Genomic DNA, 20,513 nt, shown 5'->3' with positions numbered 1-20,513 from the left:
TTGGAATAGATAGATAGATAGATAGATAGATAGATAGATAGATAGATAGCACTTTATTGTCAACAGTATCCTTAGTGCATACTTTGGGAATTTATGAAGGGGTATGTGAGCTCATTTGACAGGACTGTGGGGGGACCTCAGACCAAAAAGGTTGTGAACCAGTGGTGAAGAGTTTTAAACATGTAATCCTTTTGTTCATTAACCCTGTCAACAATGGTTCCCAAACTGGAGGGCCCCAAGTTATAACACATCAACAACTGGTCCTTATATTTAATAAATAAATATCTATTCAGTTATAGGTCTTAGGTCCAACTAATTGTTGACCGTAAAAACATCGGGGTAGACAGAACCTATTGTGTGTTTTCATGTTTGGTTCAGGAGATATGATGCAATAAAGTTTAATAATTTGGTAACAGTGGAAGGATAAATGGCCGCCACAAAGCATTTTTGCGATGGCTCCATTTCTGAAAATGTTCAGGGCTCCAAACTGTGTGTACCAATTCAATGCTTTCATGAAAAAGTGAACATATCACCTGGACTATTCAGTTTATCCCTGTACTGTGTGGGACAAATCTGTTTAACATATCTGATTTAAATTTTTGATTTTACAATAATTAAAGGCTCTGTGCTGTTTGACAGGTCCTGAAACATCCCCTGCTTAATCCTTTACATAAAATAAATGGGACCAAACTAGCGATTGAGACCATAAAGTCATTATGATGATGTTTACTGAGTAATAAATTAAGTGAGAAATAGTGTAATTTTCTCTAGACTTCTATAAAACTGAAAAATGGAAATTGGAGAGAATAAAGCTTTAATGAGCTTCAGCATTGACTCCACTTTTCTTACCTGGAAGCTCCGTCCATTATTTTTTACAGTCTATGGTCTCAGGAAAAAGAGAGCAAGTGTTCTGGTCTTTTCTACAGTAACAGTAGTATCCTATTTCTTTTGTTGTCTGTCCCTCCAGAGCTCCCACAGCAACATGTCTGTAAGGAGGAGGAGGTTCTCTCTGACCAGGAGCTCAACATGCCAGTTATAACCTCTGTGGTATCAGAAGCAAACCGTGACCACCAGCTCCTCTCTCACAACTCTCATGAAGCTGAGAGCCAAGATCAGAAAGGAAGCAAGCATGGAGACTCAGGATCAACTGGAAATGCAGAGACAGAACCAAAGAAGAGACGACTAAAGAGCAGAAGTCACAGTAACAACGTAGACAACACTAACATGTCAGAGATTCACCCTAATACTCAAATAAGTAAAAAGTCTTTCATATGTGACACATGTGGGAAAGACTTAAAATATAAATCAGCATTGCAGAGACACCTGATAGTCCACACAGGTGAGAAGGGTTATTCTTGCAAAACATGTCGAAAAGATTTTAGCCAAAATAGTGGCTTGTTGGTCCAATTGAGAACTCACACAGGTGAGAAGCTGTACATTTACAAGAACTTTTATACTTTTATATATATTCTGTGCTATACACTTCTCTACACCCTCTACATCTTCTAATTTCCCTAGGTCTCTGGTTTGTTTTACCTGTGGGTAAATGCGGACCTCCGGGAACTGCTGTACATCAGCATGTACGAAAGTAAATAGAAAATCTGCTAACTTTTTGGTTGGCAAGGTGCTACCAAATTCTGAGACAGAGTGGCACTCATAAGTTTATGAAGCCATGCTAAAGTTGACTAAAAAAAGGAATAAGAAATTATCTTTTGGAAATTGATCTTAATGCCTTAATTAAAAAAATGAGGAAAAATCCAACCTTTAAGGACACCAATTTTCTTTGTGAATGAATAATGTATTGTAAATAAATAAATGTTCTTCCTTAAAATACAGGGGGCATAAGTAAGTACACTCCTAAATCATATCTCTATCATCTTTTTATCAAGATGCATAGTATCCATGGTAATATGCATCCTGATAAAGTTCCCTTGGCCTTTGGAATTAAAATAGCCCCACATCATTACATACCCTTCACCATACCTAGATATTGGCATGGTTTTATTTCAGTTAGCCTAATAGTTGGTTTGATTTGCATTCAGAGATGATTTAATGGAAAGTACCCCTGCCAATCTCTAGGTATGGTGAAGCGTATGTGATGATGTGGGGCGGCTATTTTAATTCCAAAGACCAAGGGAACTTTATCAGGATGCATACTATCCTGGATCCATGAAATAACTTGCCTTAAAAAATATAAATCTGACTTATGCCCCTTGTATTTTAAGGAAGAACGTTTATTTATTTACGATACATTATTCATTCACAAAGAAAATTGGTGTCCTTAAAGGTTGGATTTAAAAAAAAAAATTAAATTAAGGAATTAAGATCAACTTCCAAAAGATTATTTTTTTTATTGCTCTTTTTAGTCGACTTTAGCATGGGTTCATAAACTTATGAGTGCCATTGTACTTTTTCCGGAGACAAAATTTGTTCCAATTAACTTTGATGATGTGAAAACCAAGTAAGAGGGTCAAAGTTTAAGTTGAAAATATGTACAGCACTCAAAAACAAGATCAGGTCTATTTTAATGTACCCAGTGCCGTGGTTAGCATCGCTAAGTGTGCATTCATTTCCTGTGTCTGCCGTCAGACAGTGCAGCCAAAACACAGGTCTTTCCAATAATTTTTAATGAATGTGCATCAGGGGCCGCAGTGGGGGAAGACTGAAAGAAAAAAAAGCTACGGTTGCCTATCATGTAAGCGTAGATCAGACTTGTCAGTCCATTTTGAGGCAGTGTGAGAACAGGAAACATCACTGCCTCTATCGCTGCCACAAGAAAATGTTGAAACACTATGAGGGTAAAAAAGCACTGAACTGCCGAGGAGTTTGTGTGGCACCTGACTGTTTGCCAAACAACGAAGCACAGCCTGTCCTTCTCTTTCTTTCTCTGTGAAATGAAGCTGCATTGTGCGGTCTAGTCTAAACACAGCCTAAGCCTCAGTCCTGATTGACAGGTGACTGTGTAGCCAGGCCTTAAATCATCCCCTGGTTTATCATCTATTTCTAAATAAATAGGACCATAATTTACTAAATTAACATCATGCTGCTGTATTGAAGAAGACTTGAAACTAGCGATTGAGACCATAAAGTCATTATGAAAAGGTTGTAAATTAAGTGAGAAGTAGGGTCATTTTCTCTTATACTCTTATAGATCAGACTTATTTTTGGGGCCAGTGGAGTCGCCCCCTGCTGAAAATTTGATAGAATGCAGCTTTAATGAGCTTGAGCATTGGCTTCACTTTTTAGCCCCCTGAAGCTCCATTCATTATTTTTACAGTCTATGTTCTCAAGAAAAAGAGAACAGATGTTCTGTTCTTTTCTCCAATAATAGTGGTATCCTATTTCTTTTATCTGTCCCTACAGAGCTCCCACAGCAACATGTCTGTAACGAGGAGGAGGTTCTCTCTGACCAGCAGCTCTGTATTCAGGAGAGGAACTCCAGTCTGGACCAAGAGGACCCAGAGCCTCCACAGATTAAAGAGGAACAGGAGGAACTATGCACCAGTCAGGAGGGAGAGCAGCTTGTACTGAAGCAGGAGACTGATACCTTTCGTCACAGTAACATCGTAAACAACACTAACATGTCAGAGATTCACAGCAATACTCAAACAGGTAAGCTATTTTATGTGAAATGTGGGAAAGAGTTAAAATATAATTCAGGTTTGAAGAAACACCTGAGAATCCACACAGGTGAGAAGTCATATTCTTGCAAAACATGGAAAAAAATTCAGACGAAATAGTGGCTTGTTGGTTCAATTGAGAACTCCCACAAGTGAGAAGCTGTACATTTACAATAACTTATACTGATACTGATATATTCTGTCCTATACACTTCTGTACACCCTTCTGTTCTGGTAATTGTCTAGAAATCCCCTGTATAATGTTAATATATCTAGGAAAGCCATACATCTCCTAAATTCCCTAGGTCTCTGGTTTGTTTCACCTGTGTGTAAACGCAGACATCCGGTAGCTACCGTTCATCAGCATGTACGGCTTATGGTCTAGTTTAAAATAAATGGAACCATAATTTACAAAATTAACATCATGCTGTATTGAAGAACAGACCATAAAATCATTATAAAAAGGTTGTAAATTAAGTGAGAAGTAGGGTCATCTTCTCTTATACTCAAAAATAACTTATTAAGACTTATTGTATGTAGTTTTATGTTGCAGCCTGTATGTCCAAGACAAATTTCCCTCGGGACAAATAAAGTAATCTTTATTTAAAAGTTAAACTTAATTTCCCTTAGGTAAATGCATAACCCAGAAATGAACATAAAACATAATTAATATATAAAACATACTAAAGATTATGAAATTAGTTTTCTAACAGTTTTCTCTGTGTGCATGTATTTGATTCTTCTCCTCAGATGTCCAGCAGCTGTCAGTGGTTAAAGCAGAGGTTCCCCCTGAGCAGCAGGAGTGGAGCTCCAGTCTGGACCAGGAGGACCCAGAGCCCCCCCCACACATTAAAGAGGAACAGGAGGAACTCTGGACCAGTCAGGAGGGAGAACAGCTTCGAGGGCTGGAGGAGGCTGATATCAAGTTCCCACTCACTTCTGTCCCTGTGAAGAGTGACGAAGATGATGGAGAGAAAGCTCAGTCCTCACAGCTTCATGAAAGCCAAACTGAAGAGAACAGAGATGCAGAGAGAACAGAAGTTGATGGAGAGGACTGGGGAGGACCAGAACCAGCCAGGAACTCAGATCCAGATAGTCTTTTACAACCAGCTACTCATGACAAGACTTCAGACTCCTCTGAACCTGAGACTAATGACAGTGCAGACTGGGAGGAGACTAGGGAACCTCAGTCAGGTTTAAACCCTCTGCAAAACAATGAAGTAGCTGTAAGTGATGTGAAATGTAACACTGTAAACACATCAGTTAGCTCCTCTGAATGTGCTGGAATCTTTGGCCGCAAAAAACATCTGCAGAAACCCTCTGGAGTCCAAACAGGAGTGAAACCATTTTGTTGCTCAGTTTGTGGTAAAAGATACCTTCTGAAGAAGACCTTAACAACTCACATGAAAGTTCATTCAGAAGAAAAATGTTCCACCTGCTCAGTTTGTAAAGCAAGTTTCTGTCAGCCTGGCAATTTGGTTAAACACATGAGAATCCACACAGGGGAAAAACCATTTAGTTGTTCAGTTTGTGGTAAAAGATTCACTCAAAAGCAACATCTGAAACCCCACTTGGCTGTCCATACGGGGGAAAAAACATTTAGTTGCTCAGTTTGTAGTAAAAGATTCATACAAAAGCAACATCTGAAACAACACTTGGCTGTCCACACGGGGGAAAAAACATTTAGTTGTTCAGTTTGTAGTAAAAGATTTGCACTAAAGCAACATCTGAAACGACACTTGACTTCCCACACTGGGGAGAAATTATTTAGCTGTTCAGTATGTGATAAAAGATTTGCACACAAGCAACATCTGAAAACACACTTGCCTGTCCACACAGGGGAGAAACCATTTTGTTGCTCAGTTTGTAGTAAACGATTTGCGCTAAAGCAATATCTGAAAAGACACTTGAGCATCCACACAGGGGAGAAATAATTATTTGTTAAAGGTGCAATACGTAATACTGACAGCCAGTGTTTAAAATGGTTACTGCTGAGGCCCGTTCCAGAAAGCAGGTTTAGTAAAAACTCTGAGTTGGTTAACCCTGAGATGGGGGAAACTCTGGGTTTTCCGTTCCAGAAAGAGAGGTAACTTAACCTCGGAGTCAGTTACTATGGTAACTGAGTCTGTGAACCTAACCTGGTCGGGAGCAGGTTTTCTTCAAGAAACCTCGAGTTTCTCTCAGTCTCCTCCCACTGAGAGGGAGGAGAAACTCATTTCCTCATTCATTCATTCAGTCTGTATCAGGCGCATATTAATGCAGTTTTATCTGCATGAATAAAAAACGTATTGGTTTATATTTGGCAGATTATAAAACGTTTTTTTTTCTCCAAACATGTCCACGTCCTTTGTCGCGATCCCATTGATGAAAAAGCTGTATTAATTCACAGAGTTTTACCCGTGCGTATTGAGTCCCGACTATAGATGTATTTTCATTTCCACATAACCGATTTGAGAGGTATTTTTTATCACAGTCCATTAGATATGTAGATACCTTATTCGTCCTCATATCACTAACATCAACCATCGTGGACAGGCTTTAACATCCCAGCAGATTCTTTGTATCGCATTACGTTTTTGCAAACAGCAGTTTTCTTAACAACAGTGTAGCGGATCATACTGTAGGCTAATAGTAGCTAGGCTACGCCACTGTATGCAGAGCAATCAGAAAAGTGTGACTTCGCTCTGAAACGTTTTTTAAACTTTTTGTAGTGTTCCCTGGACAGTAGAGCCATTAAAAGAAATACATCATTATACATTATAGTTCTGTTAATGATCATGGTGCTGCAGCCTCAGAATGGGATTAGTATAGTTTACTTTTTCGCCCACAGGATTGCACCTAAATGAAATTATAGGTGTAGGCCTAATACAATTCCAGTTTTCACCAGTAATATTATAAGTTAACTGTGATTAAATATGAAATTAATACACTGTGAATGTGTAGCTACGCATTGACTCGAGCAACAATTTTCTCCCACACCAATTCTCTCTCTTTTGCAGCAGCAGCCGGCTGTCTTGCTTTTTAACGAAACACATGTTCAAACCGCGCTGTTTGTGCGCATGAGTATTTCCGCCCGACCCGTTTGTTTGTGGTTGTTACCATGGTGAATCGTAGAATCATGGCTCCATTCATACTGCCTTTTGTGCACGCGCGTAACCCTGAGTGAACATACTCCGAGTTGATTGAACCAACTCATATCAGCTGTTCTGGAACCGAAAACTCAGAGTTTCCCATCTCAGGGTAAATCAACTCAGACATCAGGGTTAGACTCAGAGTTTGTTAAACCTCCTACCTGGAACGGACCCCAGGTTGAGAACGCTGAACCCAATGTTCTATAATGTCAATCAGTATGTTTACATGCATGTAATATTCCAGTTTTTGCCCTAATTCCGAAAAGACGATATTCCAACTAAGCGGTTTACGGGGCTAATGAAAGTGAGTATTCCACTAATATTCCCATTTCCATGTAGCCGTGTAAAACATTTTAAAGTTTACCTTTGCACGGTCATATTCCTCCCAACATCTCTGACTTGATACAGCTTCATACTCCCACCCGTAGTCTGAGGTCATTAGATCTGAGGCTATTCGTGGTTCCCCGCACTCATTTTGAAACTAGAGGGGATCGATCATTCCAAGCAGTGGCTCCTAGGATGTGGAATGTCTTGCCTCCCTATTCTGTCGAATCTTTTAAAAAGTAATTGAAGACTGCTATTCAAGCAGGCTTTTAGTTAGTCATGTTTTTTTTTTATTGTCGGTTTTGTTTTCTATTTGTATTTAAATGTTCTTGTATTTTAATTTGTCGTATTGTATTACATTTTATTGTGAAGCACTTTGCGATTTTTATCTGTGAACGGTGCTATAAAAATAAACTTCACTTACTTAGTACCAGCGGCAGAGGACTTGTGGACGGTGCGAACACAGCGTCCCTCTTTCATCCTTATAACCAGCTTCTTGAAAAGGTCGGTGTAGCGATGTGTGCGCATATCGAAAAATCTGTTGATATCCAAGTGATGTGTGATTATTATTATTATTATTATTATTATTTATAAGTAGCTGTGTTTCTCCTTATCGTCTCTCCAGCCTTGCAAACTGTTGGCCTGTTGATTTCTGTACAGTAACCATAGCAACGCAGAAAGCTGATCTTAAAGGGGTGATAGAATGATTATATAGGGTATTTCACACTGTTCCTTATGGTCTCCTAATGGGGTATGTAACATTAGTTGGGCTGAAAATGGCCTGGTTGATATTTTATTGGCCCTTATGCATCCCTGTGTTTTGGCCCTATTTGTAACAAGAGCTTTTCTTCCAAATATGGCATGGTCATGAATATTTAGATGAGCTGCGCGCTGCTTGGTTGAGCCTTAGCCCCGATACACACATAGAGACGCGCGCTGATTGGTTGAGCGACTTCGCCATACAACGCCATTAGAGGTCGTGTGCTGATTGGTTGAGCGAATCTCCAATACACATACATTAGAAACGCGACAGAATCTCATATTCCAGACACTGCAATGTTTCCTTACGCAAATTCACTTCTGAGACTTTTTATGCGAGAAATCAACGATATAAAGCTCAAATATGGGCCGTTTTACGAAAATGGATGGCTAATTGCAAATTTGGTAAAACTGTGTGTCGGAGTTCAGCTGCCTGTGTTGCTGGCTCGCGCCGCCTGCCTTCCTCCACAGACCCCGGCTTGCTGTGAGCTCGATTGAGCTCCGACACGTTGCTGCAAGCCCACAGCACCTCAACCGCCTCGCAAAAAAGTACACCGTTTGGGCTGGTGGACTACTACTACAAAAACGCCGCTGCCCTGACAAAGCGCCAGGGCCTGCATCTCCTCTCTTCCTGCTAGCTAAATGGCCCGTGTGTGAGCTGGCGAGCGGTCAGCGAGCTTGTTACACCAGCAATCTCTTACCAAATGTTACACACATGTCCACGCCACTTAGCTATACAACATATAACTATATGTTTTATAAAGCTAACAACGGTGTCCGATTTCAAGTTAATGAATATTTGGTAGCGGGCTGCCGGTTCGTTCGCTAGCGACTGTCCCCGCAATCCGATGTGTACAGATTTCGCGCGGTTAGCTTCATTTTTGGTCGTAATTTGAGTATATTTACAGTTTGAATTTCGTCGCATCGCTACTTATACAACATCTAACTATATGTTTTATAAAGCTACTACACCGTGTCCGATTTCAAGTTAATGAATATTTGTGAGCTGTAAGGGTTTTCGTTAGCTGCGACTGTCCCTTCAATCCTATGTGTACAGGTGCGGCTGGTTAGCTTCATTTTTGGTCGTAATTTGGATATTTACAGTTTGAATTTCGTCACGCCACTTATACAACATCCAACTATATATGTTTTATAAAGCTAACAACGGTGTCCGATTTCAAGTTAATGAATATTTGTGTGCTGTATGGGTTTTCGTTGGCTGCGTGTCCTGCAATCCTATGTGTACAGATTGCGGCTAGTAAGCTTCATTTTTGGTGCGTAAGCGAGGCGTATATTTACAGTTTGAATTTCGTACGCCACTTATACAACATCTAACTATATTTTTTATAAAGCTAACAACGGTGTCCGATTTCAAGTTAATGAATATTTGTGAATTCCAGAGGAATTCTAAGAGAGAAGCTAGCTCTCATTGATAGAGCTCCATCCAGCCCGCAGGCTCTATCAATGAGACTCATGGACAAGCGGCGTTTATTTTCCCAATCGTTTGTTTAAATAACTCAACACATTATAATTACACATTAGATTAACTAGAATCTGTAGTAAAGAGAATAATGGCGTAATCGCTGACCGCCGCTTTCACTCACATACACCGGGCATTTAGCTAGCTAGCAGGAAAAAGGGGAGATGCAGGCCCTGGAGCTCTGTCAGAGCAGCGGCGTTTGGTAGTAGTCCACCAGCCCAAACGGTGACTTTCTGCGCGGGTATGAGGTGCTCTGGGCTGCAGCAGCGTGCCGAGCGCTCAATCGGGCTCACAGCAAGCCAGTGTTACACCGGGGTCTGTGGGGAAGGCAGGCCAGGCGGCGAGGCAGCAACACAGGGAGCACCAGCCTCTGAAGTCCGACACAGTCGGACAAAATTTGCAATTAGACATCAATTTTCGGTAAAACGCCGCCCATATTTGACCTCTAAGTAGTTGATTTCGCGCAAAAAATTCTCAGAAGTGAATTTAATGGTAAAATAGCATATGAACAATGTATACATTTTCTGAGATCTGCGCGACCTAGATTCAGAAGACTAACTGATCTCAGGTCAGTTGTGTAGCCTATGTAAATGTTGGGCGTGACCGTTCTCTTAAATACACCGCGTGCTGACAAAGGTTCCGGTTTTTGGGAGGTTGACGTCAACTTCCAGCTTTGTTGGGATTCGCCCGTTTTCAGCGGCAGTTTCAAAATATGAAATTTTCATAGTAAAAGGGTGTCAATGGGATTTTGAGCTTCTATGTATGTCCTATTTACCCACCGAACTGTCGTTATTCAACTATGACAGGGTAAAATCGGTTTTGCATTCTATCACCCCTTTAAGCCTGTGGTAAAATATGTATATGGACATTTACTAATTAATCTAATTAGTTGATGAAAGTGGCTTTGATGAGGGAAAGAAGTAAGAACGCTCGGGCGACAATCTTTCCCTCTTAAAAGTTTCTATTTTTACTGTACTGGAAATGAAGGAGCTCTTATTGAATAATTCAGAGTTGTTGAATGTTATTGTGAAGGACGGAAGTACGATCTGGTAGTTTTGACAGCGTTGATGGGCCTTAATACCCTCGAAAAACCAGCAACGGCCAGTGTTTACAGCGAGGAGATAACTGTGTCCGGTTATGGCCAAGGGTAGCGCACAGCTAATTCACCGCTGATAGCGTACTTTAGCCGGCTCTTGTAAAGTAAAAGCTAAAGTAAACCGTTAAACGATATAGCGTTAGAAAAGGTAAGAACTTACACTGAAGTTTAACACCATTAAATTAACTGAAAACATTAATAGATCATTTATATTTGTGTTTGAACAGCAAATAATGTACCTTTTAAAGAAACTGCTTGTTTTTAATGTCAACAAAATGCTCCAAATGTTTTATACTGCTTTTATTGAAAGTGTTTTAACTTGCTGTATTACCTGCTGGTTCGGAAATGCCACTGAGTCAGGGAAGAAGACAATCAGAAAAACAGTCACATCTGCCAGTAAGTTTCTTGGGATAACACTACCGAGCATTTAACACATTTACAAAGAGACTGGTGAGAAAGGCCAATAACATTGTATGTGACTACACACACCCCCTGGCATCTCATTTTAAACATACTGCCATCTAGGCGTCGTTTCTGCCCAACCCTTCTGACCAACAACAGATCCAAATTCTCTTTAGTACCACAAGCCATAAAAGCCTTAAATCAGTCAAAATAAGCTAGATGTCCAGCTGGCCTGGTCATACCCAAGGGTGTATAGTGTATTGTAGTGTGTGATGTATGTTCTTCATGTTCATCGGTGTCTGATGTATGGACTATTTGTTTGTATCATATGTCTGATATTCAGTGATGAAGTGCCTTGCAACTGTGCTGCAAACCCAACTGCCCCACGGGGACAATAAAGTTTACTACTACATTTTGATAGAACGTTAACCAATAAGTGTCCGAACATGGACACAGTGACGCTAATCGGAAAATGCTATATTCGGAAAAAGGACTTATTTTGTTTATCCAACCGGAATATGCTGTAGACATGAACTTTATCAAATTCAGAAAGTTATATTCAGAATAATAATCGTGGAATATTGGTGTGCATGTAAACGTACTGAATGTTAGCCAGATGCTAGTAGTCATCCAACATTCAGATTTTCTGTTCTACTTTCAAGAACAGAAAATCACTTGTGTACTAACTATTTTGAGTGCATAGGCTGTTCACACTGAAGTGTGGCCACATGCAGTGCACTGCGTGGATGCTGAACTCCAAGCAGCCAAATGTTGAGTTTGGATCACTACTCACACTCACCATCGCCATCTTTGCGACACCAGCAGCGTATTTTTAAAGTTGTTTTGCAGTGGTTATTATTGAAACGGCAAAACAAGAACTATACAAATGTAATATACAGCAGGGAAAATGAGTATTGAACGAGTCAACATTTGATGGGGCTGTCGGCATGAAATGTCAGTAACAACCCAAGTAATCCACAAATGGAAAGATATCAAAACAAATAAGTCCATAAATTAAGTTGTGTGTAATAAAGTGAAATTACACAGGGAAAAAGTATTGAACACATGAAGGGGGTGTAAAGAGGCATGGGAAGCCGATAAACAAGCTGAAATCTGTCAGTATTTAGGAAGCAATCCTGCCCCCTATTAGTGTAAATTAATATCAGCTGGATTAGTCCTAATTGATGGCCTATAAAAAGGGTTCTCATTACTAAGGTGCCATTCAAGAAGCATTTCATGATGGGTAAAAGTAATTTAAGGTAATGTATGGACTTATTTCTTTTGATTTCTATGTGTGGATTACTTTGGTTGTTACCCACATCTGAGGCCTGTACTACAAAGCAAGATCAACATGGCCTGGATTTCTTTCAGTAATCCGGCTTCACTAACCTTAACAACTGCGGTCCCGGATAACCAGTGTCATGAAGGTGGTTATCAACAAGTTCAATCAACCCAGGTTTGTCCAATCTAGAGACGCGCGTTCACATAAAAGAGGCGGTGTTTGCGCACCTCAACCAATCGCAAACATCTACCAGAGCCACATATTTTAAACAAGAAGAGCAAACTATAATTCTACATAAATATGAAGAACACAGACTCGGTTTTACAGGGAAAACGCAATACAGTCGCTGCTTCCTAAAACAGGAAGGAAAGCTGGCAAAAAAAAAAATTGCCGATGCTGTAGATGCGTAAATTACTCTTATCAATATCACTTCCCCATCAGTCAGGACCAAGATCTGACCATAATTACACTTGTGCTTTCCATAGACTGTCGTTGCTTTAGCCTGTTATTGCAGTTGCAACCCTGGCAGTGGGAAGCGATCGTGAGAGCAAATAAAATATATAAAAACATAATTAAAACCGACGTGCGCATTGGCAACACACGGCTTAAGACGCCGACAAATAGCCGATATGTAATTCCCTCCCATTAAAATATATATTTCATAAAAATACCCATCCGGGAATGTTAACGGGGTTGTCGGTCTCTAAATGTTTTAACTTTTATATGCGCACCCCTCTCTCTCTCACACTCAGTGCACCGAGCTCCGCCTGGTCTTCAAAGAACGGTGACGCCATTATCAACCGAGTATTGATTGGTCAGTAGGCGGTGCTTTTACACCGGTTGATCTCTGATCTCCAACTTAACCTGCTCCCGACCAGGTTAGGCGTTCAGCATGAGTTACCATGGCGATTGAACCCGATAACTGATCCACCTTCGTAGTAAAGAAAATCCTGGGTTGAGCCTTAAGTTAGCTCGTTAACGCCAAATCCTGCTTCGTAGTACAGGCCTCTGGTGAAAATGTAATGCCGATATCCCCATCAGAAATATCTTTACTGAGAAAAATGTAGACGCCTTCGATACTTATTTTCCCCGCTGTATGTGGTTTCTTTAATAAGTACCAATATACTGCAGTCAGTACTACCAGAGGTTTTCAATTAGTTTCTCCCTGTGACCCACATTTTCTAGTTGTCATTAAGTCGCGAATCACTTAATAGAATCCAAATCAAGCACATTTATTTTTTTTCAAAAATAGCCTTCATAAACACACGTACGCCATCTTTTTTTTATACATATACACATATTTACATGTATAAAGTCCATTTCAGAGCACATTGATAAGAAACTGAGGAGGAACATGGCAACTGCATGGATACAAGTGAATAAAAATAAATTAATTATCAAAACTACACAACATCCTTTATATTGTAACGGCCGGCAGGATGCCGTTGTGTTGACTGTTCTGCACGGCAGTGCAAAGGATCATGGGACTAGGTTAGCGGTACCTGTCCTAGTTTAAGTGTGTAAATTATGTTCTGTTAGTGTTTTCATTACCTAGGTTTTAGTCTTGATTTAGTGTTCATGTTTATTTACATTTGTTGGGTTACCATGACTGAGACACTGGGGAAGATTGATGACCTCTGTGTATTGAGTGTTTGTAGAAGATAAATAAACTTATGTAGATTTCAATAACTGACTGACTTCTTCCACGTGGCTCGCTACAGTATATAAAACATTAAAACATAATTCTAGCCTTTCTACCATATGATTATAACTTTGACTAAGTTTATATGTAGAGGAATAAAATGTTTGTTGTTGCATGCTTTACAAAATTTACTAAAAGCAGCTTGTATACACGTTACATTACACATTATGGTTACATGTCAGATTGTAACAAGGTGGGAATAATCTTACTGGCAAACATAACCTTGAAGCTGCAATGGTTTTTGATAAGATTCATTTTGCCATTTCATGTCCAAAATCACAAGTGAGTTTGTGAGAGCAGCAGAGATAAATGAAACTGTAGAGATGCTTGCTGAGACAATTTATTTTGTTTTTGCTTTACTGTAGAAACTTTACAGTTTTTGTGCCACAACTGCAACTGAAAGAAGTGTGGTTAAGTGTGTACATCCTTGTTTCTTCTTCAACATGGCCCACAGCTGATCTCACATTATCTCTTTGATATATCAGAGGGATTCTGAAGGGTCTCTTTGGATTGGGTTTTAGGAGGGGAGCATCGCCATGATACATCGGCAAGAATGTATGAAGGAAAACAGGTGTTTCAGTTGAAGCCATTTATTTACTCTGCACACATTCAAGGCGAAAGCAGAGGAGGCTTGACAGTTATGTTTTTTTTCTATAAATGATAAACGGAAAAGACACAAATTACAATACAGTTCAACAAACTTAACGATTAGATACCTGCCCGGGGTGAGGGGTAGGCTTACACCTGCTTAAATTGTAAGTACTATATAACAGAAACATTAAAAAGGTGCTGTTGGTAGGATTTCCACAGGCTGTGAGGATTTTAGGACTGTGCCCCCTCCCACTGCCATGCAGCTACATGACTGAACTGCACTTTATTTGGACTTAACACATGACTGCATTGCACCTGCACTTTACATACTGTGCTGCTATTCTGCACAAGCTGCTACTCTCCACTGCACTTTAATACTCCATGCCCAAGCTCCTCCTTTGTCTATATGCTGGATTTGTGTTACTTATTTACTTGTTTTACACTAACACTAGCTGGGAAACAATTTCATTTTTGTATGTACAGAAGTACACATGATAATGACAAAGTAAATCTTGAATCCAGGACTTAGCAAAAAAAAAAAAGTAACCCGAGGGAGAATGAATGTGTGTGCATGAGCAGTGATTGACAGTTAGACACCCCCCCAGCACTGATTGGTGCATCTGAACAGGGAGCGGTGGATTTTTGCAAATCACATTACAGGCTTTAGGTGGTGCCAGAGGAGCTGGATTTATTTATTTATTTTTATTACCCACTTCATGTAGTTCTACTGGAAAATAGGGTCAGTTTCAGCAAATATGACTTAAGTCTTACCTATTGCACCTTTAAATTGACAATTACATAAGAAAATTTAACTTAATCAGGTTATAAAGGATACTGGCATTTCTTAAAGGCTACAATTAAGAAATCATGTGCAGTGCACACTTATTACGCAAAAACTATTATTCCTTTAGTGTCAAAACAAACATGCAAGATCACACCCAAACACCACACACACACACACACACACACACACACACACACACACACACACACACACACACACACACACACACACACACACACACACAGGTCAAGCATTAAATCACATCCACTTGCAAGTAACCATTGTAGTAACATAACATATGAGGAAGGCAGTAAACTCACTTTTTCACACACATAGGGTCCATAGGGTTTTCATCTGAATCGTGAGGACAGAGAGCCCTCACATGCTGTCTCATGTTGCTGCCAACCAGGACAAAGGAAATGGGTGGGACTTATAGAGTAGGCCATGATTAGTTGTGAGTGAAGTCAGGTGAGTTTGGACCATGATTGGGAATGAATGAAGTCAGCTGAGAATGGTTGAATCCATGCCATGAAAGTAGACCACTGAATAGTATTGCTCTATTCTACAGTGAGAAAATAATTTTTAACTTCTGTCTGAAGGAAAGGTTTCTGTGATTTAGTAAAAAATGTCTAAAGTCCAAATGCTGAGAGCGTTGGTGGAGCAGCGACTAACTGCGGCTGCTGAAGAGATATTTGGGCTGTTTGAAAGAACGATAGCAGAGTACGAGGAGGAACTTGAGTTCAGTTTAAAAGAGAATCACCGACAACAGAAACTACTGGACGCTGTTTTAAACCCTGAAGTCCGGTTACACAGAACAGGTTGGTACAGCTTCATTATTATTATACAGCTAATCTGCTGGGAAACCAGTGGAGGAGGAAGTATTCACAACCGGTACTGAAGTAAATGTACAAACGAAACTGTTACAAGTAAAGTTTCTGTTTAAAATGTTACTTCAGTAAAGGTATGTAGGCCTATGTATGTTCAGGAAAATGTAGTTAAGCTGTTAAAGCTTTAAATATGGCCCCTGTGACAAACGTTCTTTGGTTTCAGCTCATCCCTCTATCCGTGAATCTCCTCCTATCCTTGACGTTCCACTTCCGGGATTGCTCCGTTGCCGTCAGAAAATCCGCCAGATTTCACTCATTTAGGCCGGATATTCATTACTTTACTCTTTTGTATTGGCATTCTATGTGGAGGACTATGGGTAACTGCTCCTCAGATCTCTGCAGGGTAAATCCAGACAGCTAGCTAGACTATCTGTCCAGTCTGAGTTTTCTGTTGCACGACTAAAACTAATTCTTCACCAATTTTTCACCAAAACAAGTTCCTTCTCGACAGCGGCACCGTGGCTTTACTCTGGCGCTTAGCACCGCCCAAGACGATTGTGATTGGTTTGAAGAAATGCCAATAAACCAAAGTCTTCCTCCCATCCCCAAATACTATGTGGACTAGTCAGACCCTCCTCCAGCGCGCCTCGGAGGAGGGTCTGGCAAAGCTATACGAAGTCATAACAGACAGTTTAATATCTTTGGTTATAATAACTCTTTGGTTCGTTGTTTACACTTTGGCTCGTCTTTTTTAGCTCACTTCTGTCGTCGGCTTGATATCCACAGTTTTGGTTTTCTCTGAGACTAACTGTCAAATATCATCTCCTCACCCCAAAAACACATGGACTTTTTAGTAATGTTAAAGAAACGGTCACTTAAAGGTGCAGTAGGTAAGACTTATAAAATTAACTTTGTCATATTTGCTGAAGCTGACTATGTTTGAGTATATGTACATGAAGCAAGTAATAAAAAAAAAAAAAAAAGAAATCTGGCTCCTCTGGCACCACTTCCAGCCTGTAGTGTGATTTGTAAAAATCCACCGCTCCCTGTCTAGATCCTCCAATCAGGGCCAGGGGGGGTGTCTAACTGCATGTCAATCACTGCTCATGCACACGTATTCATTCTCCCTTGTGGGGGGAGGGGCTTAGGAGACCGTTTTGGGCTTAAGCAGAAAGGAGGGGGGACCGAGAAGTTGTTGATGTTCAAATTATTTGGCTAAGTCCTGGATCTTCCCAATCCTACCTACAGCACCTTTTAAAGTTAAACTTTATTTTCTGTAAATGCATAACCCAGAAATTAACATAAAACATAATATATAAAACATACTACAGATTATGTAAGAAGATCTTGTCAATGTTAAATTACAGTTTTCTCTGTGTGCATGTATTTGATTCTTCTCCTCAGACGTCCAGCAGCTGTCGGTGGTTAAAGCAGAGGTTCCCCCTGAGCAGCAGGAGTGGAGCTCCAGTCTGGACCAGGAGGACCCAGAGCCCCCCCCCACACATTAAAGAGGAACAGGAGGAACTCTGGACCAGTCAGGAGGGAGAGCAGCTTCAAGGGCTGGAGGAGGCTGATATCAAGTTCCCGTTCACTCCTGTCCCTGTGAAGAGTGAAGAAGATGATGAAGAGAAAGTTCAGTCCTCACAGCTTCATGAAAGCCAAACTGAGGAGAACCGAGAGGCAGAGAGAACAGAAGCTGATGGAGAGGACTGTGGAGGACCAGAACCAGCCAGGAACTCAGATCCAGATAGTCCTTTACAACCAGCTACTCATGACAAGACTTCAGACTCCTCTGAATGTGAGACTGATGACAGTGCAGACTGGGAGGAGACTAGGGAACCTCAGTCAGGTTTAAACCCTCTGCAAAACAACAAGGAACCAGTAAGTGATGTGGAATGTAACACTGGAAACACATCAGTTAGCTCCTCTGAATGTGCTGGAAGCTTTGGCCACAAGAAACCTCTGCAGAAACACTCTGGAGTCCAAACAGGAGGGAAAACGTTTAGTTGCTCAGTTTGTGGTAAAAGATACCTTTGGAAGAAGACCTTAATGAGTCACATGAGAGTTCATTCAGAAGAAAAACGTTTCACCTGCTCAGTTTGTAAAGCAAGTTTCTGTAGGCCTAGTGATTTGGTTAGACACATGAGAATCCACACAGGGAAGAAACCATTAAGTTGTTCAGTTTGTAGTAGAAGTTTCCTTCTGATGGAGGCCTTAACGGCTCACATGAGACTTAATTCACATGTAAAAGGTTTCACCTGCTCAGTTTGTGAAGCAAGTTTCTCTTTCAGTAGCAATTTGGATAGACACATGACAATCCACATGGGAGAAATGATTTAGTTGCTCAGCTTGTGGTAAAAGATACCTTCTGATTAAGACCTTCGTGACTCACATGAGACTTCATTCAGAAGAAAATGTTTCCACCTGCTCAGTGTGTAAAGCAAGTTTCTGTAAGCCTGGCAATTTGGTTAAACACATGAGAACCCACACAGGGGAAAAAACATTTAGTTGTTCAGTTTGTGATGGAAGATTCTCTCGGCTCAGTCATGTCAAGTCACAAGTGGGTTGATGACCGGAGCAGAAATAAAAGCTGCAAAGATGCTCGCTGAGACAATTAGTCAAGTACTGAGTTCAAGTCTTTGTTCAACACTAATCAGCTATAAACTGGCAGACTTAACCCTTGTGTGGTCCTCCGGGTCCCAGTGACCCAAAGGACCACACAAGGATTATGTACTTCCGTTTACTTTGTTGAGAATTGCTCTCTAAACAAGGGTTAATACAGCACCTTAGTTCTTGTTTGTACAGCATTTTGGTCAGCAGGTTTAGAGAGCAATTCTCAACAAAGTAAACGGAAGTACATAATCCTTGTGTTGTCCTTCGGGTCACTGGGACCCGAAGGACAACACAAGGGTTAAGGCTGCTATAGACGTCAAAATAAGCTAATACACAATCATTGTAATTCATTTTTTATTGGTCTTTGTTTTCTAGCATTCAGTTCTATGGTATCAGCAGTTAGGAAACTCAAGCAAACTCAAGTATTCAACCTTGTTAATATTCATCAATGTTTTCTCAACAGTTTAAAGCTTTAGTGCGTACATTTTTGATATTAATGATTAAGCCATTGCCAAGTAAGTCATTACTTAAAATTCCTCATGGGGTAGACAGAAACGACGCACTATAGTTTTAACCCTTGTGTTGACTTTGGGTCAAATTGACAAATTAACAATTTAAAACATTGGAAAAAGCAAGGTTGACGGGAAGATGACACAAGGGTTAAAGTCCTTACATCCTTGTTTTTGCTTTACTGTAGAAACTGTTTTTGTGCTATAACTGAAGTGTAACTGTAACTGGAAAAGAAGTGTTCATCTTTGTTTCTTCTTCAGCATGGCCCGCACCTGATCTCATCTCTTCGATATATATGAGTGATTCTGTTTCTACGTGCACCTCCATGGAAGGAGAATCTGGCACGTTCACTCATTTCAGTAAAGATTTCAGTTCCAGTTTGTTCTGATGTGCAGGAGCTTTGTTTCAGGATGTGAATGTTTTCCTGTTTTTGTTTACAGAGTTTCTCTGTTTTAATCTATATTTACTAGAACAAATATAACAACTGCTCAAGTAATCTGATCAATTTCTGTTAAACAAAGGATAACAAACAGTTGTAAAGCTCAGCCAACTGTAGTTAAAGGTTGTACTTCAATATTTGCCACAGTTTTAGTAACTAAGCACTGTGCTTAGGAATTTTAACAAATATTTTGAATAAATCAAAATTAAACTTTACATTTTCTTTTACATCTGTTTCCCTAAAAAAAGTGGTGGTTAGTAATGAGTTACATTTACATTTGTCTGTCATCTCAGTTATAATAACTTTGCATTCTCCAAGTTAATATCTGAGATCTTTGAACAAGGTGACGTCACTTAAAGAGAAACAAACAAACAAACAAACAAACAAACCATTTATCTAAATCACTTTATGTGAATTGAAGGATGAGGAGATGGTCATCCCGTATTCTTTTTCTCTTTAAAGGTTTTTGTTTGTTTAGTGGCCTTGACCAACTGCCACTTTGCTTGTTTGAAAGCCATGATTTCTCTCTCTCATGGGTGGGCCAAATTCTCTGGGTGGGCAAATCAGAGAAAGGGGAGGTAATCTTGCTCCTTATGACCTCATAAGGAGAAGATTCCTGATTGGTACATCTGAGCTTTCATTTTCTCAAAGGCAGAGCAGGATACCCAGGGCTCGGTTTACACCTATCACCATTTCTAGCCACTGGGGGACCATAGGCAGGCTGGGGGAACTCAAATTAATGTTAAAAAACCTCATAAAGTGAAATTTTCATGCCATGGGACCTTTTAATAGTTGGGTTAATCACAATACCGTTGTGTTGTTTGAATTACATTAACATATCTCCTTGTGTGACTAAAGTCATCCTTCACAACAGTTCAGCCAAGGACCGAGGAGTCGAGGAGCTATCAAATACAGATGTGCTCAAATTTGTTGGTACCCTTACAGCTCATTGA

The 20,513-nt window shown here is 40.2% G+C and overlaps 1 pseudogene; it reads left to right on the top strand.

Annotated features, from left to right (window-relative positions):
• LOC120564267 overlaps positions 1–20,513 on the top strand; it is a 31,217-nt pseudogene that overhangs the window by 1,460 nt on the left and 9,244 nt on the right.

This window comes from Perca fluviatilis, chromosome 8 (genome assembly GCF_010015445.1).
Source record: "Perca fluviatilis chromosome 8, GENO_Pfluv_1.0, whole genome shotgun sequence".
NCBI classification, from domain to species: Eukaryota; Metazoa; Chordata; class Actinopteri; order Perciformes; family Percidae; genus Perca; species Perca fluviatilis.
The sequence above is the reverse complement of the archived record's forward strand: the minus strand, read 5'-3'. Positions and strand labels throughout refer to the sequence as shown.